The sequence below is a fragment of the Ictidomys tridecemlineatus genome, chromosome 1, assembly GCF_052094955.1.
Source record: "Ictidomys tridecemlineatus isolate mIctTri1 chromosome 1, mIctTri1.hap1, whole genome shotgun sequence".
Taxonomy (NCBI): domain Eukaryota; kingdom Metazoa; phylum Chordata; class Mammalia; order Rodentia; family Sciuridae; genus Ictidomys; species Ictidomys tridecemlineatus.
This window is the reverse complement of record NC_135477.1, coordinates 151,433,610-151,458,234: the sequence shown is the minus strand read 5'-3', so window position 1 is coordinate 151,458,234 and position 24,625 is coordinate 151,433,610. Positions and strand designations below refer to the sequence as shown.

Genomic DNA, 24,625 nt, shown 5'->3' with positions numbered 1-24,625 from the left:
GACAAGAAGGACATTGGAGCAGAGCCTGCCCCAAAGGCCACCTACCAGACCATGCCCAAAATGTTTCACGATGGGCCACTGGGCTTTGGACTGTCCCACTACCCAAAAGGGTGCCCAGACAGGCCCTAGACCCCATAATCTCGTAGGATTGGCCATTGACAATTTTTTTTAATATTTATTTTTTTTTAGTTTTCGGCAGACTCAACATCTTTGTTTATATGTGGTGCTGAGGATCAAACCCGGGCCGCACGCATGCTAGGTGCGCGCTACTGCTTGAGCCACATCCCCAGCCCTGATCATTGACAATTGATGGGGCCTCAAGACTCCTGTCCCAACAAGTCCAATTGCCATGCTGGAACCCAGGGTCCAAATGACGGTTGATGGTCACAAAATCCTTTTTTTAATAGACCCTGGAGCAACATTCTCGGTCCTACAGGAGTTTTAGAGACCCTTACTTCCATCTCAGTCCCCTATTGTTGGGGTAGATGGACAAACCATATATCCCAGAACCACCCAACCCCGACCCTGCTTACTTTCAGGCCGTCCATTCTCACACTCCCTCCTAGTGATGCCCCAGGGCCCTGTTCCCCTTTTGGGCAGAGATATTCTATCTAAATTTAAGGCCATGATTTCCTTTCCACTGTTTTCACCTTTTAACCTCCCTTCAATTATAGCCATGGCTGCCCTACAGGCTATGCCAAATGATTTCCTTCCCCTTCCACAGATCAAGTTAACCCATTAGTCTGGGACGCCGAGACTATATCCTTGGCTCAATGTCCCCCAGCTGAGATCCACTTAAAAAACATCCATCACATTCCAAACAAGCTTCAATATCCCCTCCCAATGTCCAGTCAAAAGGAGCTACAACTCATCATTTCCAGCCTTCTCAAAAAGGGTTTTCTTAGGCCTGCCCACACATTCACCATATAATACTCCCATTCTTGCAGTCAAGAAACGCAATGGGACTTACTGCTTGGTCCAGGATCTTCGTCTCGTAAAAGAGGCAATCAAACCTATCCACCTACTAGTCCCAAACCCATATACTCTCTTGTCCCTTATTCCAGCCTCAACTTCCTATTTTTTCTGTTACAGACTTAAAGGATTCCTTTTTCACCATTCCTTTGGCCCCACTTTCCCAAGACCTCTTTGCCTTTACCTGGATGGATCCAGATACTCAACAATCCCAACAATTAATATGAACTGTCCTCCCTCAAGGCTTTAGAGACAGGCCACACATTTTTGGTCAGACATTGTCTGCCTATTTAAAGGGCCTCAATCTCCCTCTTTCAACTCCCCTCCAATATGTAGAAGACTTACTCCGCTGCAGTCCCTCCCTCAATATTTCCAAGACTGATACCAACACATTTCTTAACTTTCTGGAAAACAAGTGTCTCCCCAAAAGGTACAATTATCACAACCCCAGGTCACCGACCTTGGAGTCCAACTCTTCCAAGATTCCAAGGCAATCATTCTAGATGGAAAGGCTCTAATTCGTGACTACCCCATCCCAAAAACTAAGGCGGAAATGTTATCCTTTCTGGGTCTAGCAGGATATTTTAGGACTTGAATTCCCAACTTCTCACTCCTGGCCAAACCACTATACAAAATGGCCAAGGCAGATAAACAGGAGCTCCTCCCCTTGTCACCTGAATCTCATTTTCTCTCCATGATCCCTCCATTTCCACCAGCCCTACATCTCTGGATATCCAACAAATCTTTATTTTTTATGTTCATGATAAAAACAGGCTTAGCCCTTGGAGTGCTGGGTCAGAATAAAGGGCCCACCTTCGCTACTGTTGCTTACCTTTCCAGACAACTGGATCCGACTGTTAGGGGGTGGGCTCCATGCCTGCGTTCTAGCTGAAGCACACATTTTACTACAGGAGACAAAAAACTGACTTTCGGAGCATGAACTATTATTATTTCTTCTCGCACTCTAGAGGATATTCTTACTTACAAGACTTATATACCCTTCCCTGCTTGATACATCCTTTCCCTTCTGGTCTCATTCCTCCATGATCCTTCCATTTCCTTTAAGGCCTGCCCACCCTTAAAACCAGCCACTCTTCTTCTCAAGACTGAAACACCTCCCTCACACCACTGCCTCGAAATACTGGAAAACCTTATGTCCTACCCCACTCATATCCACGAAGGACCTTTGCCCGACCTAATGCCACTTACACTTGGTTTACTGTCGGCAGCATCTTCACACTAGATGGCCATCTCTATGCAGGATAGGCTATTATCTCCCTGATTGACTCAAAATTTTTGGCACAAAATTTTCTACAATGGAGGCAATCCCTGCCTCCACACACCACCAGCCAGCAAGCTGAATTAACAGCCAGCCGTCATTAGGGCATTCCATCTGGCAGCTGACCATTCCCTATATTTATACACAGACTCTAAATCTGTTTATCACATAATCCTCTCCCACTCTGCCATATGGAAAGAGAGAGGACTCCTTACAACTAGGGGATCCTAGTTACCAATGCTAAGCTCATCACTGATCTCCTTAGAGCCTCACTCCTTCCCACTAAAATCAGAATCACACACTAACTCCAAAGCCTCAAAGCTTTTACAAGCTCATTTCTCACACTCATCCCTGATGATGTCCTCTTTCTTCAACAGCTAACTTCTAACTGCTCCATCTGTAAAAGAACAAATCCTCAAACCCCATTGAAACCTGGAACCTTCCCCACACATCAAGCTCGGGGCCACATTCCAGCAGCTGATTGGCAGCTAGATTTCACCAACATGCTACCGGTCCGCAAACTCAAATATCTACTAGTTCTAGTAGATACTTTCTCAGGATGGGTTGAAGCCTTTGCTACTTATGATATGCCCCTCAACTCAACTGCCCCCATTACCATTTCTCTTGCAAATTCTCATTTCTACGAAACAGCCTCAGTAGGACCCTATCTCTGCTTTCTATCTGATCAGACCCAAGATTACTGCAAATGGTGGCCAGACACTTATGAAGGCTGTCCTTACTGGTCATGTAAAATCCATCATTATGACAGGAGACTAGAAACCGGTATGTTCCATATGGTACCTGAGGAGACTTGGCAAGAGGCCAGAGCACAGGGCAGATGGCAAAAATACTATTTGGCACTAAAAATCTATGATCCAGCTCACCCACGATGGGCCTCAGGAGTTACGGGTGCTGCTTTTGAGGCAAACTACCAGGCCAAACACTTTGGATATTTATGAATAGGGAGAAGCATAGTAGCACAGGCCCCATCCAGGTCAATAATCTTAACCTCAGACATATGGCACTCTGAAAAGGTCCTAACTAGGCAGATAAAGGAACTCCAAGGTCCCTCCTCCTCAGACCCCTCCAAACCCCGTTCTCAGATCCATACTTGGATCAAAATCATCCAAGACACACTGACATTTCTAAACTCAACAGTCCCCACCCTAAATCCCCAAAAGTGTTTGATTTGTGCCTCCCTGGAAAGGTCCCTCCTGGTTTCAGTCCCCCTTAACTTCTCCTGATATGATCTCTCCTCCACCGGCATTAAAATGCATCCTGCCTCAACTATCCCTTTGTGAGAATCCACACCCAGTAACACCAATTCCTCTTCCTTGCCCACATGGTTCTGCATTAGCACTTCGTCACACACCCAACTCAACAGATGCTCACATTACACGATTGTTTCCACAAATAAATACACAAACCCTGGAGACTTTCTTTGACTTAATGACTCACATCTCTGACAATATAACCACTCCCTGTTTTATTGTCCAAGTACTTTATATAACACCACAGAGTTTAAACTCTTACTCCCTCACCCTAATTCCCCATGCAGCAAGCCAATTTTGATAGGAATCTCCCTAGCCTCAACCGTATCAGTGGCTGGAATATCAGGAGGAGCTATACGGCACTCTACCTGGACTAAAGATGACCTTCACAAAAAGCTTCAAGCAGCTCTCAATGCTATGGCAGAGTCACTCTCCTCCCTCCAGAGACAGGTCACCTCACTGGCTCAGGTGGTTCTCCAAAACCCACAACCTCTAGACTTATTGACAGCTGGAAAGGGAGGTACTTGCCTTTTTATAAGGGAGGAATGCTGCTATTATGTGAATGAATCAGGCCTAGTAGAACAGAATGCTAACAAACTCACTGACCTTGTAATCCAACTGACTAAAACTATTTCCCAAACTACTTTTCTGGGATTTTTTCAAAATCCCTTTTTCACCAGGCTCCTGCTCCTCCTAGGCCCACTTAGAGGCATACTGCTCTTCTGCACCTTTCTCTCATTCATAATAAGTTCCTCCAAAACCAGATGAACACAATTTCTGCCACAGTCTGGCTGGGCACAGAATCACAAGCCACTCAAGCAGGAACAAAACTTTATTTTTGAAAATGCCGCCAATACCCTGTACATGTCCGGGAAGAAGCCAGTCCACCCACGCGGTGGTGTTCTACCAGAACCCCAGAACAACTTCCTGCCCAGGAATTCCCTCCTACTGTACTTCCCCAACCAATGGGAACTCTCCAGGAGTCCCGTAGCAGGCTGAGGTGAACAGCAGGAGTCCAATATCATTATGAATGCATATCTTAATATAATCATATCATCTCAATGGCTAGCTGGCGTCACCTTACAACCAAAAGTGCCATGCATCATATTACTTGGCTGTGGCTCTTAGCAAATTTCTAACAGTACCTTTAACCAGCTTATTCTCAGGGACTACCAACTGCTTCACGACCTAGATGACTCCAAATCCTCTCCGAAGTCCTCACCCAGTGTTGACAACGAAAAAACAACGGCCAGTGGACAACGAGAGACAATGTACCCAGAGAACCTCTTAGCCTGTCATCCCGGATTTTAGAACCTTTATGCCCTTTTGAGCCTCCTCATGGCCCTTGGCCTCTTCTCTGTTAGTTCCCCATCATGGAACTCCTGCCCAAAACTGACCTTTGCTTTAATCATCATTCTGACCCTCTTCAGTTGCTGATGATGCCATGTGGAGACAATGCTTTCAATACTTCCCTAGAGTCCCTATTTCCACAGTCTAGCTGGGCACAAAATAACCGAGCCACCACGCAAGCCTTGTAGATTCCAACAGCAACTCTTTATTCCCAAACTCTCACCGGCACTCTACACGCACGTTCTGGGGAAAATACAACCTCCACCAGGTTCTGCGTACCAAAATACCCTCTGAATCCCGTGAGAACTCAACAGGAACTCAAGAAGCGGGCGCCTGAGGCAGCAGAATATGCCCTATTCCCAGCAGGATCCACCTTAAACCTGGAACCGCCCTATTCCCAGCAGGATCCACCCTAAACCCAGATCCACCCTAAACCCGGATCCGCCCTAATCCCTGAGCAAGGTCACCATTCAAATCAAAACTCTCAAACATTCATGCAATATCACTGCAAATGACCTGGGTCCAAGGCAAGCCTATTTCCACAATGGAGAGTCCTCCCTCTAAGCAACACTGGGTAGCTGACAAGGAAATTGCCATGTGTTATTCCTACTTGGCTATGGCTCTCAGCATCTCCCCCCTTCTGATTAATTAAACAACAAGCAATGTGGCTTCGGGACCGTGCTTGTTAGGTTGTCCAATTCAACATATGGTTCTTACCCGTCATCAGATGAACTGACCTCTAGGCATCAGCTTCCTGTCTTAGGTTGATACCACTGTAATTGGATCATACCGGTTACTGACTACTGGTCCAGCATATAGCCATATTTGTGGATAGGCCTACGCACCAGAGGGTGGGGTGAGGTTCTTTGCCTCACCTCTGTTGGCCCCCAAATTTTAGACCATCACTAGCAGAAGGGAGGAAGATACAGAAATGCCATGACACCAAGCCAATTGACTGCTCCTTTGGAAAAATTGTATCACCGGTGACACCATCAGCAAAGATAGGCCAGCACTACCACAATTCGCTGCACCAACAGATAGTTCACAATGCATACAAGTGATACATAGTCCAGGCAAGTTCTGCAAGCAGTTCAAAATGGAGGAATCTATCAATATGTTCATTTCCTCCCAAAGTAAATCAGCTCCTTGATTGAGCATTACTTGTTGAGTTATTATTCATTGATGCATCAGTTTATACAGTTTACTGTGATACCTATCATAGAAGCTATAGTTTGGTTTTATCTTTGTCTTCACCGGCACTGGGATGAAGATAGAAATTCTGGCAATGATGCTAAAAAGAAATTATGTAACATTCCAACAGGTACTAAGAAAACAATTTTTTGAACAATTTACATTATCCTGAACAGAATTATTAAATATAATGAAAAGGAAAGGTGAAAGTAAACAAACAGATCTGTTAACCACCTTTAAAAACAATCCTTAACAGTTGTTTACCTAATTTAAATTAAACCATTTAAATCACATGAATAAAAAAAATTCGGATCCATTTTTTCATGAGCGCTCCTCATATATGAAATATGGACATACGCACATACAAACATACAAACATACAACACAAAATGCAAGAGTGAACACAACACATAAGACAATAGTAAAGGCCTTGTAGCTTTACACAGGTGAAATCTCCATTGCAATGTTTAAAAACTCCACAGTTGATTAAAAAATAAAACAGATCAGAAAAACATTAACCTAGGTCTGTATGAGCTCAAAAAATAAAATAGAACTTTATGATGTGGGAAAAGGCAATAATAAAATAGATATTGAAAAAAGCATCCTGGTTAATCACTGTTGCAGATGTAAGAATAGCCAAGCTGGAGCTCTGGATATCAGCTGTTATGGATTTGAGTCAAATCATCTTCTTTTTGGTCTGTAGAAATTGCTTTGGTTAGTCTCTCTGGAATCCAAATTGGCTGCTGTTCTCCCTGAGGAAACACACAAACAGAACCCTGACTCCAGAAAATCACTGGGTCAGGACCTTTCCATTATCCTGTTAGAATATCTTTCCAAAGTACCTTAGGCTTATGTACATTTTTTGGATACATATGTCTTTCCACAGCACTAAGCCCTTATGAATCCAAATCTAAAAAGTTTAGAGTAAAAAGCATTATTTTAAGTTTATCTTTGGGGGATATATACCCCTTTCCAATTCCCTATTTTTGCTTTAATAAGTACATTTTAATAGTTTGATGAGCTCTTTCAACTATGCCTTGTCCCTGTGGATTGTATGGGATTCCTGTTAAGAAAAACATTAACTGGGGCTGGGGATGTGGCTCAAGTGGTAGCGCACTCGCCTGGTATGCTGTGCAGCCCAGGTTCAATTCTCAGCACCACATACCAACAAAGATGTTGTGTTCGCCGAGAACTAAAAAATAAATATTAAAAAAAATTCTCTCTGTCTCTCTCTCACTCTCTCTCCTCTCTCACTCTCTCTCCTCTCTCACTCTCTCTAAAAAAAAAAAGAAAGAAAAAAAAGAAAAACATTAACTGATTTTTCTTCAGGAATGATGTTCCAAAATATCCTATATTCATCCTTTGGAAATTTAAAGATCCTTTTAAATTTAAGTCTTTCAAAAGCATTTTGCCTTAGTTTTTAGAATTACTTTAGTCTTTTTAATTTTTTTGATGTGGTTTTAAACCAATTTCCTTCTAGTTTAATGTTTTCTAAATTGGCTCTTGTCTATAAATTTTAAAACCCTCATCTGAGACTTCTAATTTCTGCACCAGCAGAAATTAAAGTTGATGGACTTTTTTGTGTGTGGATAAAGTTCACATTTATTTTGCTATTCATGAAATGTCCAAGTTTCTGATGCATGTGCAAGTTTCTGATGCATGTCCAAGTTTCTGATGCACGTACAAGGCTGAATAAAAATCACCAGAAAACATAACCACACTACCAGTTGACTAAAAAAGCAACTATATAGCTCAGAGGTAGGGCACTTGCTAAGCATGCTTGAGTCCCTGGGTTTCTGAGTTCCCAGAAATGAGAAAAATATCTAGTAAATAATAACTAGACTCTCATATATAAAAGTAGCCTGGCTTGGCTTCTATTTGAGATCCCTGGATCAACTAAGGGCTCCCTCCCTAAGTTAGTTCTCTAGTTTTCAAACTTGTTGCAGCAAAATTGCCAACATCCCATGATCTCACATTTGTGTTTCTAATATTGGAGATAAATCTTGCCATCAGAGAAGAGAAAATATTTAATTTAGAAATTTCCCAAGCACATGATGAAGACATTCTTCTTTCCTTCCTTCCTTTCTCTCTCTCTTTTTTTCCTTTTGCTTTGTAAGGGGGCTGTGGCTAGTTATAAAAGAAAATTCTTTTTAACTTGTCAACTTCATAATCACTCTTGGCTAGGTGCCACCTATTTTATTTATATATTTTTATTGGTTGTTCAAAACATTACAGAGCTCATGATATATCATCTTTCATACATTTGACTCAATTGGGTTATGAATTCCCATTTTTACCCCAAATACAAATTGCAGAATCACATCGGTTTCACACTCACATTTTTACATAATGGCATATTAGTGACTGTTGTATTCTGATACCTTTCCTATCCCCTAATATCCCCCCTCCCCTCCCCTCCCATCATCCCTCTCTACCTCATCTGCTGTTGTTCAATTATCTCCCTTGTTTCCCCCTCCCTTTCCCCTCACATCCTCTTCTATGTAATTTTGTGTAACATTGAGGGTCTCCTACCATTTCCATATGCTTTCCCATCTCTCTCCCTTTCTCTCCCCCCACTTGTCTTTGTTTAATGTTAATCTTTTCCTCATGCTCTTCCTCCCTGTTCTGTTCTTAGTTGCTCTGTTTATATCAAAGAAGACATTTGGCATTTGTTTTTTAAGGATTGGCTAGCTTCGCTTAGCATAATCTGCTCTAATGCCATCCATTTCCCTGCAAATTCTATGATTTTGTCATTTTTTATTGCTGCATAGTACTCCATTGTGTATAGATGCCACATTTTTTTATCCATTCATCTATTAAAGGGCCTCTAGGTTGGTTCCACAGTCTAGCTATTGTGAATTGTGCCGCTATGATCATTGATGTGGCAGTATCCCTATAGTACACTCTTTTAAGATCCTCAGGGAATAGTCCGAGGAGGGCGATAGCTGGGTCAAATGGTGGATCCATTCCCAGCTTTCCCAGGTATCTCCATACTGCTTTCCAAATTGGCCTTACCAATTTGCAGTCCCACCAGCAGTGTACAAGTGTACCCTTTTCCCCACATCCTCGCCAACACTTATTGTTGTTTGACTTCATAATGGATGCCAATCTTACTGGAGTGAGATGGTATCTTAGGGTGGTTTTGATTTGCATTTCTCTGACTGCTAGCAATGGTGAGCATTTTATCATGTACTTGTTGATTGATTGTATGTCCTCCTCTGTGAAGTGTCTGTTCAGATCATTGGCCCATTTGTTGATTGGGTTATTTGTTGTCTTATTGTTTAATTTTTTGAGTTCTTTGTATATTCTGGATATCAGGGCTCTATCTGAAGTGTGAGAGGTAAAAATTTGTTCCCAGGATGTAGGCTCTCTATTTACCTCTCTTATTGTTTCTCTTGCTGAGAAAAAACTTTTTAGTTTAAGTAAGTCCCATTTATTTATTCTTGTTATTAACTCTTGGGCTATGGGCGTCCTATTAAGGAATTTGGAGCCCGACCCCACAGTATGTAGATCGTAGCCAGCTTTTTCTTCTATCAGACGCAGTGTCTCTGATTTAATATCTAGCTCCTTGATCCATTTTGAGTTAACTTTTGTGCATGGTGAGAGAAAGGGATTCAGTTTCATTTTGTTGCATATGGATTTCCAATTTTCCCAGCACCATTTGAAGATACTATCCTTCCTCCATTGCATGCTTTTAGCCCCTTTATCAAATATAAGAATGTTGTGGGCTGGAGATGTGGCTCAAGCGGTAGCGCGCTCCCCTGGCATGCGTGCGGCCTGGGTTCGATCCTCAGCACCACATACCAACAAAGATGTTGTGTCCGCTGAGAACTAAAAAATAAATATTAAAAAAAAATTCTCTCTCTCTCTCTCCTCTCTCACTCTCTCTATAAAAAAAAGAAAGAAAGAAAGTTGTAATTTTGTGGATTGGTTTCTGTGTCCTCTATTCTGTACCATTGGTCCACCTGCCTGTTTTGGTACCAGTACCATGCTGTTTTTGTTACTATTGCTTTGTAGTACAGTTTGAACTCTGGTATCGCTATACCTCCAGATTCACACTTCCTGCGTAGAATTGCTTTTGCTATTCTGGGTCTTTTGTTTTTCCATATGAATTTTATGATTGCTTTATATATTTCTACAAGAAATGCCATTGGGATTTTAATTGGCATCGCATTAAACCTGTAGAGAACTTTGGGTAATATTGCCATTTTGATGATGTTAGTTCCCCCTATCCATGAACAGGGTACATTTTTCCATCTTCTAAGATCTTCTGCTATCTCTCTCTTTAAGGTTCTGTAGTTTTCATTATATAAATCTTTCACCTCTTTTGTTAGGTTGATTCCCAAGTATTTTATTTTCTTTGAGGATATTTTGAATGGAGTGGTTTTCCTCATTTCCATTTCAGAAGTTTTGTTGCTGATATACAGGAATGCCTTTGATTTATGCGTGTTGATTGTATATCCTGCCACTTTGCTGAATTCATTTATTAACTCTAGCAGTTTCATTGTAGACCCTTTTGGGTCTGTTAAATATATTATCATGTCATCCACAAATAGCGATAATTTAAGTTCTTCTTTTCCTATATTTATGCCTTTAATTTCTTTTGTCTGTCTAATTGCTCTGGCTAGTATTTCAAGAACTAAATTGAATAGAAGTGGTGATAGAGGGCACCCCTGTCTTGTTCCAGATTTTAGAGGGAATGCCTTCAGTTTTCTTCATTTAGGATGATGCTAGCCTGAGGTTTAGCATATATAGTTTTTACAATGTTGAGGTAAGTTCCTGTTATCCCTAGTTTTTATAGTGTTTTGAACATAAAGGGATGCTGTACTCTGTCAAATGCTTTTTCTGCATCTATCGAGATGATCATATGGTTCTTGTCTTTAAGTCTATTGATGTGGTGAATAGTATTTATTGATTTCTGTATATTGAACCAGCCTTGCATCCCAGGGATGAATCCTACTTGATTATGATGTACAATTTTTTTGATATGCTTTTGTATTCGATTCGCCAGGATTTTATTGAGAATTTTTGCATCCAAGTTCATTAGAGATATTGGTCTGTAGTTTTCTTTCTTTGAAGTGTCTTTGTCTGGTTTCGGGATCAGGGTGATGTTGGCCTCATAGAATGAATTTGGAAGAGCTCCTTCTTTTTCTATTTCTTGAAATAGCTTGAAAAGTATTAGTATTAACCCTTCTTTGAAGGTTTTGTAAAACTCCATTGTATACCCATCTGGTCCAGGGCTTTTTTTGGTTGGTAGTCTTTTGATGGCTTCTTCAATTTCTTCCTTTGTTATTGGTCTGTTTAAATTGTGTGTGTCTTCCTGACTCAATCTGGGAAGATCATATGACTTAAGAAATTTATTGATATCTTCACTATCTTCTATTTTATTGGAATATACAGTTTCAAAATACTTTCTAATTATCTTCTGTATTTCTGTAGTGTCTGTTGTGATATTGCCTTTTTCATCCCGTATGTTAGTAATTTGAGTTCTCTCTCTTCTTCTCTTTGTTAGCATGGCTAAGGGCCTGTCGATCTTATTTATTTTTTCAAAGAACCAACTTTTAGTTTTTTCAATTTTTTCAATAGTTTTTTTGTTTTAATTTCGTTGATTTCTGCTCCAATTTTAAATATTTCTTGTCTTCTACTACATTTGCTGTTGTTTTGCTCTTCCTTTTCTAGGTTTTTGAGGTGTAGTGTGAGTTCATTTACTTGTTGCTTTTTTCTTTTTTTGAGGAAGAACTCCAAGAAATGAATTTCCCTCTTAAAACTGCTTTCATTGTGTCCCATAGATTCTGGTATGTTGTGTCTGTATTGTCATTTGTCTCTATGAATTTTTTTATCTCCTCCTTTATGTCTTCTGTAACCCATTGATCATTCAGTAACATAATGTTCATTTTCCATGTGATATAGGATTTTTCCTTCCTCTTTTATCATTGATTTCCAGTTTCATTCCATTATAATCAGATATGTTACATGGTATTATCTCCACGCATTAATATTTACTAAGAGTTGCCCTATGGCATAATATATGGTCTATCTTTGAGTAGGATCCATGTGCTGCTGAGAAGAACATGTATCCACTTTATGATGGTTGATATATTCTATATATGTCGGTTAAGTCTAGGTTATTGATTGTGCTATTGAGTTCAATAGTTTCTTTATTCAGCTTTTGTCTACAGGATCTGTCTAATGGTGAGAACGGTGTGTGGAAGTCACCCATAATTATTGTGTTATAGTCTATTTGACTCTTGAGGAGAGTTTGTTTTATGAACGTTGCAGCTCCATTGTTTGGTGCATACAAATTGATAATTGTTATGTCTTGTTGGTGGATGGTTCCTTTTAACAGCATATAGTGTCCTTCTTCATCTCTTTTGATTAACTTAGGTTTGAAGTTGATTTTATTTGATATGAGTATGGCCACTCCTGCTTGCTTCCGAGGGCCATGTGAGTGATATGTTTTCCCAACCTTTTACCTTCAGACTGTGTATGTCTTTTCCTATCATATGAGTCTCCTAAAGGCTGTTGGATTTGTTTTTTTGATCCAGGTTACTAGACTATTTCTCTTGATTGGTGACTTTAGGCCATTAACATTTAAGATTACAATTGAAATATGATTTGTACTTCCAAGCATGTTTGTTTGTTTGTTTGTTTGTTTATTTATTTTAGTTTGGCTTGTTTTTACTTTTTGGTTATTTTCCTCCCCCTTTACTGAGATACCTCCTGCTGTTAGTTTTGGGCACTATTTTTCAGTTCCTCTTCTTGTAGTATTTTGCTCAAAATGCTTTGCAGTGCTGGTTTTCTGGCTGCGAATTCTTTTAGCTTTTGTTTATCGTGAAAGATTTTAATTTCATTGTCAAATCTGAGGCTTAATTTTGCTGGATACAGTATTCTTGGTTGGAATCCATTATTTTTCAGCATTTGAAATACATTGTTCCAGGATCTTCTTGCTTTCAAAGTCTCTGATAAAAAATCAGTCATTAACCTAATTGGTTTACCCCTGAATGTAATCTGCCTCCTTTGTCTCGTAGCTTTTAATATTCTCTCCTTGTTCTATATGTTGGCTATCTTCATAATTATATGTCTTGGAGTTGGCCTATTATGGTTTTGAATGTTTGGGGTCCTGTAGGATTCCAGGATTTGGCAATCCATTCCATCTTTCATCCCTGGGAAGTTTTCTAGAATTATTTCATTTCATAGGTTGTCCATTCCTTTGGTTTGATTCTCAATGCCTTCTTCTAACCCGATGACTCTCAAATTTGTTTTTTTTATGACATCCCATATCTCTTGAATAGATTGCTCATGGGATTTATGCATCTTTTCTGTGTTGACTATATTCTTTTCAAGTTGATAAACCTTGTCTTCATTATCTGATGTTCTGACTTCTACTTGATCAAGTCTATTTGTAATATTCTCGTATGAGTTTTTAATTTGGTTTATAGTTTCCTGCATTTCTAGAATTACTGTTTGATTTTTTTTAAGATCTCTATCTCCTGGTAAAGCTCGTTCTTTGCCATTTGAATTTGTTTGTTTAATTCATTTTCAAAATATACTTTTATTGCTTGGACTTGCTGTCTCATGTCTTCTCTAATATTCCTTTCCATCTGAGTTAGGTATGCCTTGAGTTCTTTCCCTATCCCTGTTTCTGATGCTTCTAGGTCGTCCTGTACATTTAAGTTGTCCTGCATTGTTTGTACTCCTTTTTTCCCTTGTTTTTTCATGATGTTCATGCTACTTTCCAGCTCTATTTGATTGCTGTGTTTCTGCTCTCTTCTATAAATTTGTTTTGGTTTTTTATATCTCTGTTGTCTCTCCTTTGTATTGGTAGACTATGCTTGCTAAAGTGAATTCCGCTGAGAAGGAATTCCGACGGCTGAGCTCCAGTGACGTCACCTCTCTGCTATGGCAGGTCCCAGGCTCCTTACTGGGGTGTCCGAATGGAGGGGTGGGACTGGACTGCCTCTAGTTTGTTTCAGCTCCCAGACGCCGGCGGCCGGGCGGTCTCCAGCCTCCCAGTCGCGTGGACAGCCGGTGGGCTGTCCCTGGTGGGCGGGTGATCTCTAGCCACCCAGTCGCGGGGTCAGTCGCCAGCAGGCAGGCAGTTTCCAGCCGCCCAGTCACACATGCAGTGAGTGGATGATCGGTTGCCGGTGGGTGTGCAGTCTTCAGCTGCCTAGTCGCACGGGCAGCAGGCTGGCTGTCGCTGGCAGGCTGTCGATCTCTGGCCACCCAGTTGCAGGGGCAATGGGCCGGCTGTTGCTGGTGGGCGGGCAATCTCTAGCTGCCCAGTCGTGTGGTCGGTCACCGGAGGGGGGCGGACTCCAGCCGTCCAGTCATGAGGGCCTGGCCTCTAGTCCCCTGGTTTCTCCTGCTAGTCCTGATTTCTCCTGCTAGACCAGATTTCCCCTGAGTGATGCCTCTGGGCAGTTCAAACTGCACTCTGGGCCTGTCATTTGTTGGGCGTGGAGGGTGGCTATTGAGAACCCCCCCCCCCCCCCCCCGCACTCTATTGTTTTGATTTTTTCCGCTTGCCCCTCCCCCCCGTTTTCCACGCTGATGGGAGGGGGAGTTGAAGGTCGAGTGTCTCTAGTTTTTCCCGTGTCTTTATGCAGGCTTGCTCTGATAATCCCTCCCCCGGAGAGCGTAGGAGAGATTTTGTGCGAATTTCCCGATGTATGGGAAATGAGCTGAGTAACACGCACCTGTTTTATTGTTGCAATCTGTAGGAGAGTGGCGGTGGTTACTTCAGCTCTCCAAGATGGTGGCTGCTGGTTTCCTTGGTGGAATTTCCGTTGTGGGGGATAGAACTGTCCCGCTTCCTTCCCCATCTGAAATCCTGAACTCACCCTGGGGCTCTGTGAGTGTTCAGGTAGCAGGATTCCACAGAATCTGCAGCAATCTCTCTGCTTGCAAATGACTTGGGTCCAAGGCAAGCCCATTTCCACAATGGAGAGTCCTCCCTCTAAGCAACACTGGGTAAGCTGACAAGGAATTTGCCATGCGTCATTCCTACTTGGCTATGGCTCTCAGCATCCTATGACAGAACCAGTGGCTGATACCAAGGATCTCCTTCACTCAGGAATAGTTTGATGCCATTGACAACTTATGCCTTCAAGGAACCCTGCTGAGATAACTGTCTATCGCCACTGGGTGCTATCTTTAGCTGCATTCCCAGGTGCTGTAGTCCGGCTGAGTTAAATAACCGAGAGGTGCCAAGCAACTTGAAAGTTGAATCGGGAACTACTTTATTGTGAGTGAACTCAGCAGGAACTCAGCAAGATCTCAAAGTAGCAGGCACCCAAGATAGCAGGAGCTGCTTCTCTGCCAGACAGCAGAGGTATATATACTTAACTAATTACACACAGCTTAACTCAATTATCATAAACTAGATACAGCAGTCAACCAATAAGGAATCCTCAACATCTTAATGGCTCGCTGGCATTGCTTCACAGACCACTCCTCCTGGAAATGTGCCAGGTGCCATCTTGACTTGAATACAGCCCTCAACATCTCCTCCCTTTTGTTTAATTAAACAACAAGTATGTGGCTTAGGGACCGTGCCTTTCTTAGGTTGTCCAATACTACATATGGTCCTTACCCGTCATTGGATGAGCTGACCTCAAGGCATCAGCCTCCTGTCTTAGGTTGGTACCATTGCAATTGGATCTTACCCATCATTGACTACCGGCCCAGCATTATTTAACCATACTTGTGGATAACAATCATAGTGGTTTTTACACAAACACCATAAACAATCTGCCACAAGCAGAGGGGAGGAGGATACAAAATGCCACGATATCAAGCCATTTGACTGCTCCAAGTGAGAAACCCCTGGAAAAACTGTACTACAGAAGACACCATCAGCAAAGATACCCTGGTACTGTTACAATTATCAATAGATTAGTTCATAATGCATATAAGTGATACACAGTCCAGGTAAGTTCTATAAGCAGCTCAAAGCAGAGGAATCCATTAATATGACTTATTGATGCAGCCGTTTGTACAATTTGTTGTGATAACTATCGCAGAAGCTGTAGTAGCAGTAGCAGAAACAGCAACAGGTGAGATGATAGTAGCTGTAATTCCGAAGCCTCATTTGGTTTTTCAGTAATACTGGAAATTCTTCTATTTTTGTCTTAAGGTAGGAATTCTGGCAATAATGGGTAAAGGAAATTGGGCAGCATTCCAGCAGGCACTAAGAAAACAATCTTCTGAACAATTTAGTACATTATTCTGAACAGAATTATTAGATATAATGAAAAGGAAAAGTGAAAGTAAACAAACAGATCTGTTAACCTCCTTTTTTGTTCACAATTAAAACAATACCCAATTTAAATTAAACTATTTAAATCACATGAATAAAAGATATTTGGATCCAATTTTTTCATGAGAGCTCCTGATATATGGACATATGCACATACAGACATACAACACATAACACAATAGTAGTAAAGGCCTTGTAGCTTTTCACAGGTGAAATGTCCATTGCAATGTTTAAAAACTCCACAGTTGATTAAAAAATAAAACTGATCAGAAAAACATTAACCTAGGTCTGTATGAGCTCAAAAAATAAAATAGAAAAATTCTTTTTGTAACTTACATATGGATTTGAAGGTATTCCCACAAGTAAGCCTCAAGGTTTTTTCATTAGCCTCCGGGTATGGAAACCATTGTCGAAGATGTAAGAATAGATAAATTGGAGTTCTGGATATCAGCTGTTATGTATTTTGAGCCAAATAATCTTCTTTTTGGTCTATAGAAATCGCTTTAGGAAAGGAGGCGGGGGCGTGGCTGCGCACGCTCCCGGAACGGGCCGCACGCATGCCAGGCGAGCGCACTACCGCTTGAGCCACATCCCCAGCCCCTTGGCCATTCTTGATGAGAGATGATGCTAAGGTCTGCACCTGTATCCAGTAGTCCATTAAATTCATGCCCTTGAATATTTAATTTTAGCATTGGCCGAGAATCTAAATTTAAAGAAAGCATAGCCCAATCTATGCCTGTGGAGCCTAATCTTCTGGAACCTCTTTCTACAGTACCACTGGAAAATTTATCATGTAGGCTGGGTATTATTAATAACTGTGCAATTCTGTCTCCTGGTGAAATTACTGATTTACCCCTTGGAGAACTGGCTACAATTTTTATTTCCCCTTCAAAATCAGGATCAATTACCCCAGGACTTATCATAAGTCCTTTTAGAGTAGAAGAACTACATCCTAATAATAAGCCTACTGTTCCTTGGGGAAGAGGTCCTTTTATCCCTGTGGGAATGATTTGAACTCTCATCTCTGGAGTTAGTACTGCTCTGGCAGAGGCACAGATGTCCAACCCTGCGCTCCCTCTTGTTTGTCTAATAGGGGATCTAATGGATAATGTGTCCTGGGCACTACCATGACGGTATTGCTGGGTTCCTCCAATGCCCTGTATATTTGTGGTCATGGGCCCTGGAGCATTGGGCCCCCCTGTCCATTTTTTGGCAATGGAGTCCAATGTTTTCCTCCATGATATCATGGGTAAACACTGGTCCTAGTCCGATTCTTGGCAACGGAGTATGCTGTACAGTAGTCTGAGAATGACATTCATTAGCCCAATGTCTCCCTCTGTGGCATCATGGGCAAATACCCGGTATTCTACCCCTTTGATACCCAGTTCTGTTAAACCCTCCTCCTATGGGGCAACTCCTTTTAAAATGTCCTGTTTGTCCACAAATATAGCATGTTTTTGGCCTGGCACCTAAAGCCTGTTGTACTGCAGCTGCCAAGACTTGTCCCTGATCATTAATGTCTCTGCATAACTTAATATATGTGTTTAAATCTCCATGTTTCCATGGTCTAATGGCCTCCCTACACCATTTATTCGCTTGTTCACAGGCCAACTGTTTCACTAATGGCATCGCTTGTTCTGCATCCCCAAAGACTCTGGTAGCTGTTTGTATAAGCCTATCTACAAATTTAGCATAAGGTTCATTGGTTCCTTGTATTACCTTAGTTAATTGACCTTGTAAATCTCCATGTCCTTGTAAAGTTTTCCATGCCCTAACCACAGCTGAAGCAATTTGTGAATATATGGCAGGATCATATCCAGTTTGTTGCTGCTGGCCCTCATAAGGTCCCTCTCCCAGCAACATATCCAGATCTCTCTGAGGATAACTGGCTGTTGCATTTCGCTTAGCCGTCTCCTTACAAAATTCTTGGTTGGCAAACTTCCACAGCAAAAATTGTCCTCCATTTAGCACACCTCTGCACAAACTAGCCCAATCTGCTGGTGTTATGTTCAAGTTGGTAATGGATTCGACCATACTTACAGTGAAAGGAGCCTGAGGACCATAGGTTGATACAGCCTCTTTTAGTTGCTTCACTGTTTTGAAATCTAAAGCATGGTGAATTCGCTGCCCTCCTGCCTCCTCAAACACAGGGCATGCTAATCTTTGAGGTCCCGTCTCAGGATCCCATCTATCAACTATGGGGGTTGGGGGCCATCCAGCATATGTTGTCTCCATAGGTGAAGCTGTTGGTTGAATACTTACGCCCTCTGGTGATAGAAAGTGGTTAGTAGCAACCTCCTGTTGTAACTTCTCCCCTAATAGCCCTTTCTCCTCTAAACTTTTTTCCCTTGTCTCTTTTCTCCTCTTTCTCACTGCTGCAATAAAGATCTTTTGGTTGCTCTGAATGTTGTGGTCACTTTCTTTTCACTAAGTACTATGTTTTTGGCACCTTTGTCAAGGGTTAGATGACTATAGCTATGTGGGTTTGTCTCTGTGCCTTCTATTCTGTACCATTGGTCTATATGCAATATATATATCTCCTTTATTTTATTTTTTATGTGGTGCTGAGCATCAAACCCAGTGCCTCACACGACAGAACCACAATCCCAGCCCCATGTCTGTTTTATGCCACTACCATGCAGGCATTTTACGACAGCTCTGTAGCATATTTTAAAGTCAGGTATTGTGATACCTCCAGCATTGAATTTTTGGCTTAAAATTGCTTTGACTAGTCTATTTTTTCTATTCTTCCAAATCAATTTTCTAGTTCTGCAAAGAATTTCATTGGTATTTTGATGGGGATTGTATTGAATCTTTACATTGCTTTTGGTAGAATGGCATTTTAACAATATTATAACTGCCTTTCCATAAACATAGGAGGTCTTTCCATCTTCTGAGGTCTTCTTCAATTTCTTTGTTCAGCATTCAATAGTTTTTATTGTAGAGGTCTTTTACCACTATGGTTAGATTTATTCCTAGGTTTTGTTTTGTTTTTGAGGCTATTGTGACTGGAATTGTTTTCCTAATTTCTTTCTCAGCAGATTCATTATTGGTATATAAGAAAGCTATTGATTTTTGTATGTTGATTTTGTAACCTGCTACTTTGCCAAATTTGTTAACTCATGATCCACTTTGAGTGAACAGAATACGAAAAGGAAAAATCATAACATGATTGTAAAGAACCTGGCAGACACCAAGTGCTCAAAGTTAAATCACCAATGATATGGACACACTGAAGTAATGTACCTCCTGATATGATCCCAATAAAGGTGTATCAACTCTTTTTCCTCCAGATTTGTTTTTCTCACAATTCCATAACTTCACTCTAGTCATGAGAAATAAACAAATTCAAATTCAGGAACATTGTATAAAATGTACCCTTTGAAACTGCCAAATTCATGAAAGACAAAGAAAAACTAAGAACTGACAGAGGTTTGAGGAAACTGAGAACTAAATGCCACATGTAGCATTCTGGATTGGGCCCTATAGAAAAAAAAAAAACCACTGGGAAAATAGGATGAATATGAATAAAGCCTATCACTTAGTTAATAGCATCATTCCAATGTTAATTTCTTAGTTTTTGTTTTGTTTTTGTGGTAAGGGGAATTGAACCCAAGGGCACATTACCACTGAGCTACATCCCCAGCCCTTTTTATTTTTTATTTTGAGACAAGAGTTTCACTAAATTGCTCAGGCTGGCCTCAAACTTGCAATCCTCCTTTTTCAGCCTCCCAAGTTTCTTGGATTACAAACCTACTTGTACCATGGTTATATAAGATGCTAATTTTAGGGAAAACAAAATGAGGTGTATGTAGGAACTTTCTATACTACTGCTATAGTTTGAATCTTAAATGCTGTGCAAAGGCTGTGTTAAAGACTTGGTCCTCAGGGTGGTGCTATTGGAAGGTGGTAGAAGCTTTAAGAGGTGGAGCAGTCAGGTTCAATTCTTGGTGCCAAAAAAAAAAAAAAAAAAAAAAAAGGAAGTGGGGTCTAATTGGAGGTCTTTAGGTCACTTAGGGTGTACTATCAGAGGGGACAATGGGGTTCAGCCTTTTCTGTCTTACTCTCTAACCATGAGGAGAACAGATTTGCCCAAGATACACTCACCCCCCCCCCCATTATGGGCGGCCTCTCCCAAAGCAATGGGGCTGACTGATCATGGACTGAAATCTCTAAAAATTTGAGTCAAAATAATTTTTTCTCTGTATAAGTCAAATATCTCAGGTATTTGTCATCATAACAGAAAGCTGACTAGTACAACTACCTTTGAAGCTTTTCTCTAAATCTAAAATTACTTCAAAATAAAATGTTAAAAAGAAGTTTGTTGTGTGGTACCATGTTAAAGCCCCTTGTTTGGTTGCAAGAGAGAGAAAACCAACTTAGAGAGGACAAGAACAAGCAAGATCTAGGCATGATGGTACAGGCCTGTAGTCCCAGCTACTCAGGAGTCTAAGGTAAGAGGATCGCTTTGAAGACAGAAATTCAAAAGCAGCCATGGCAACATAATGATACCCATTGAAAAAACAAACAGAAGGAGAAAATTAGAGAAATTATAGAAGGAAGGAAGTTACAGAAGAGTTGAATAAAAACAAACTCTGGATCTTAAAAACAACTGTATCTAGGGATGCAAATGGCATTGAGGTTCCAGGTTTACCTTCTACATCTTTGATATTTCCTATTTGTTGTTACTCTCTTTGACCTCAAAATATCGTCTTCATAAGTGTGAAAAACAGCTTCCAAAGGCTAGTGGATTTTACATCTTGTACCATCAGAGAGAGCTTGGTTCAAGGCCCTGGGTATGAAATTTTAAAATCCTAGCAAAAGAAATTGGTCCAGTTGGACTCAAGTCATTACCTCTGCACTCATTATTTGTGCAAAATGCCTTGTAAAAACATGGTAGGTTCACTGGAACACTTATTCTATTGTGTAGAATGAAGTGTTGCCTGATTCTAGAATCAGAAAAATGAAGGTTAATAAGCAAACAACATGGCAGATCTTGGGTTAATTAAACTATTGGAGGAACAGTCTTCAGGAGAATGCAATGATTAGTCCAGACCTAAAACACAGTAGGTGATCATTAATTGTTGGTCCCTTCTGTCTTCTTGCTTATCATCAGAGACATGTAGTATATGTCCTGGTAGAGGTGTGAAGCCACAAGGAATTTTAAGTGGAAAATGACATATCAGTTTCTTTCAGAAAGATGGCTCTGTAGCAATACAGAAATTAGACTATATAAGGAAGGTTGGCATTGCTTATCTTTGTAATTTAACCTTTAGTTACAGAATATCCTGGTGGGGTCATGACTAAAGGGCAATGTATAGTACCCAAGGATACTACATATATTGGCTGAAAGCACTTTGTCTTCCCTTTTATTTTTTTCAGATGGTTAATAGTGGCTCTGTTTTTACAATGGATATTGCATCATGTTAAATCAAAGCCAAAGCAGAAAATGGATCTAAGAGCGTAAATGGCTGGATGAAGTGCTGCAGGCCTATACTCCCAGTAACTTGGGAAGGCGAGGCAGGAGGATCACAAGTTTAAGGACAGCCTTGGCAACTTCAAAAGAACCTGACTCAAAATAAAAATTCAAAAGTATCTGCCCAGGGGCAGACACTTGTAATCCCGGCAACTTGGGAGGTTGAGGCAGGAAGATGGCAATTTTGAGACCAGGCTAGGCAACTTAAGTGAGGACCTAAGCAACCAAGCGAGACCCTGTCTCAAAATTTAAAAAATGTAACAGGAGTGGAGACATAGCTGAGTAGTAAAGTGCCTCTGGGTTCAATCCCCAGTACCACATATAAATAAATAATAAATAAAATTTAAAAGGACTAGGTGACAGCTCAGTGGTAGAGTACCACTGAGTACAACCTCTGGTACTGCAAATAAAATAATAAAAGTTAAAAATTATCCTTGTTACCCACTAAATTGATGTCACAACTCACTGTCTTAATCACAGTATGAAATAGCACTGGAGTCATGTTCTCTCCCAGAGTCATACTTTCTCTAAACCCTCACTCACTCCTCCCCAAAGGAGTTATTTATTTGAACAAGGAGTTGAGGAGGAGGCTGGTGACAAGCTCCACCCAGCAGCTTCTGAGTTCCCCTTTTGGCTCTGCTCATCTGCCCAAACTGGGCATTGGGTTGCTCCCTACTTCTGGGGGAGGGGAATGGTGATACTTTTCTCTCCATGTGACTATCTTCTGCATCTTCTCAATTAGTTCTAAACTTGGGGAAAGGAGATGTTATTTAAGAGCCCTTATTGTATTCTCCTTATTCCTGCCTTCAGACATTTCCTCTCAAATAAGCTATACAAACTGCTCCCCACAAGTGTTAACATAAAAATTAAATCTTAAAAAGCTGAAAATAATAAATAAAAAATTAAGATGGCAGGAGAACAGCATAAATATGTAGCCAAAGGTAAAGGGAAGTCAAGTAAAAAGGAAAAGAGGGTGGGGCTAAGAGCCGGGGTATAGAGGTACTGACAATTATAAGGAAGTGAAAAGTTGTGACTATACTGGGGAAAAGGCAAGTCCTGATGGGCACTGAGAGAGCCTTAGGCTCCCTCTTCACCCATTACTTCACAGCCCCTGCCCCCCATGAAGTGCCAAAGGATGCTAATGTTGCCCCCACCAAAATGCCAAGGGAGCTGGGTGCGGTGGTGCACGACTGTAATCCCAGTGGCTCAAGAGGCTGAGGCAGGAGGATCAGCAGTTCAAAGCCAGCCTCAGCAAAAGCTAGGCACTAAGAAACTCAATGAGACTCTGTCTCTAAATAAAATACAAAATATGGTTGGGGATGTGGCTCAGTGGTCAAATGCCCGAGTTCAATTCTTGCCTCTTCCCCGCCCCCACACCCCGCCCAAAAAAAAGAAAAAATGCTAAGGGATGGTTGTTGGTATAACTTTCAGTTTACAGCTAGCAGCTATGAGCAGCTCACAGTGCTTGAAGAATCTACCCTCTGTTCAAGCCTGATAGGAACGCCTGCAGGATGGGATGCTCTGCTCTAGCGAGCTGTTAGTGAAACCACATCCTTAGCATTGTGGTTAGCATTGCTAAGCTGCCAGGCCAATAAATCAATAGCCAGGAGCTTTAGGCATGGAACTCCTAACTTAGGGAACCCTCTCCCCTAGGGACAAAGACCCTTCCTGATGATAGCAATTTTTATAGCATCCTCATAGTGCGGTTACATTAGTCATAAGATGATTGGCTTATGGATACTATGGGCACGCCCCACTGGAACTCTATAATAATTATATGCATTCCAAAAGTAAACTGAGCTACTGGACAAGACTTGAGGTTTGTCTTCTGCTAGTTCTCTCACCAGCCCACGGATTCTGCGTCTCTCCCCCGAACGACTGAGATAACTGAGCACATCAGTGACTAGGAACGTCAGCAATTGGTTATATCTCAGACATTTCTCATTCCTTCTAGTGCTCTATCTGGAAGCTTTGGCAGTCACTGGGACTATCTGAAGATAAAATAGTGGACTTAAACATTCTGACTGCTGGCCCTGTCCATTTTAAAGTGCCCAGACTCCAACACCGCAGAGCCTTTGAGCTCCAGAAGGTAGCCAAAGGAGGGTGGAAGTTACTGGAGTCAGGGACTGTGGTTCTGCTCCCGTCTCTGCCATCTCATAGCTAAGCATCTTAGATGCCGGCATCTTGTTTCAATTTCTTTCCTTAAGTCTTTTAAGCATGCCCTGAAGGTAGATCGCTTGGGTTTAAATTCAGGCTACACCAATGTACTACAGTGCAAATTAGGGAAGGTTACTTAACTCCTGGGTCTCAGTTACTTTTGTTAAGTAGTAACAGAGAGCCAGGCTCGGGAGGCAGAGACAGCAGGAACACGAGTTCAAAGCCAGCTTCACCAAGGCGAGGCGCTAAGCAACCTAGTGAGACCCTGTTTCTAATAGAACACAAAATAGGACTAGGGATGTGGCTCAGTGGTTGCACCCCTGAGTTCAATCCCCCGTACCCGCACGCCCACGCGCCCCCCTCCCCAACAGAAAAGGAAATAACAGAAAATCCGTGAGCCAAGAAAGTACCCGGTAATTGCTAGGGAAATACTTCCGAGTCCCATCCTCCCCTGGCGCTCCGCACACCACCTGGCAGAGAGAGCCTTAAGTCTCCGCTCGCCGGCCCGCGCCCCCAACCCGGGCCGCCAGGTCCCGGGCAGCCTGTCGCGACAGCGGCGGTGCATTGTGGGGTTTGTAGTGCGGAGATGGGGTTGGGTGGGTGGGCGCGGCCGGCAGTCGCAGCGGGGCCATCTTCGGCAGGCAGGCAGGAGGGCGGGCTGGCTCCGC

The 24,625-nt window shown here is 41.6% G+C and overlaps 1 long non-coding RNA gene across 2 annotated transcripts in view; it reads right to left on the bottom strand.

Moving 5' to 3' along the window:
* Nucleotides 1–24,596, bottom strand: part of LOC144377735 (uncharacterized) — a 28,609-nt gene extending 4,013 nt beyond the window's left edge. Inside the window, exons 1-2 of one of the 2 annotated variants that reach the window (XR_013438774.1) lie at nt 24,368–24,596; nt 19,571–19,649 (exon numbers count right to left, since the gene is read on the bottom strand). This is a non-coding gene — a long non-coding RNA (uncharacterized LOC144377735). Of the gene's footprint in view, nt 1–15,281; nt 19,650–24,367 lie in introns of those variants that run through there. The other variant, XR_013438773.1, reaches the window with a different exon arrangement.
* Nucleotides 24,597–24,625: the final 29 nt, after the last annotated feature.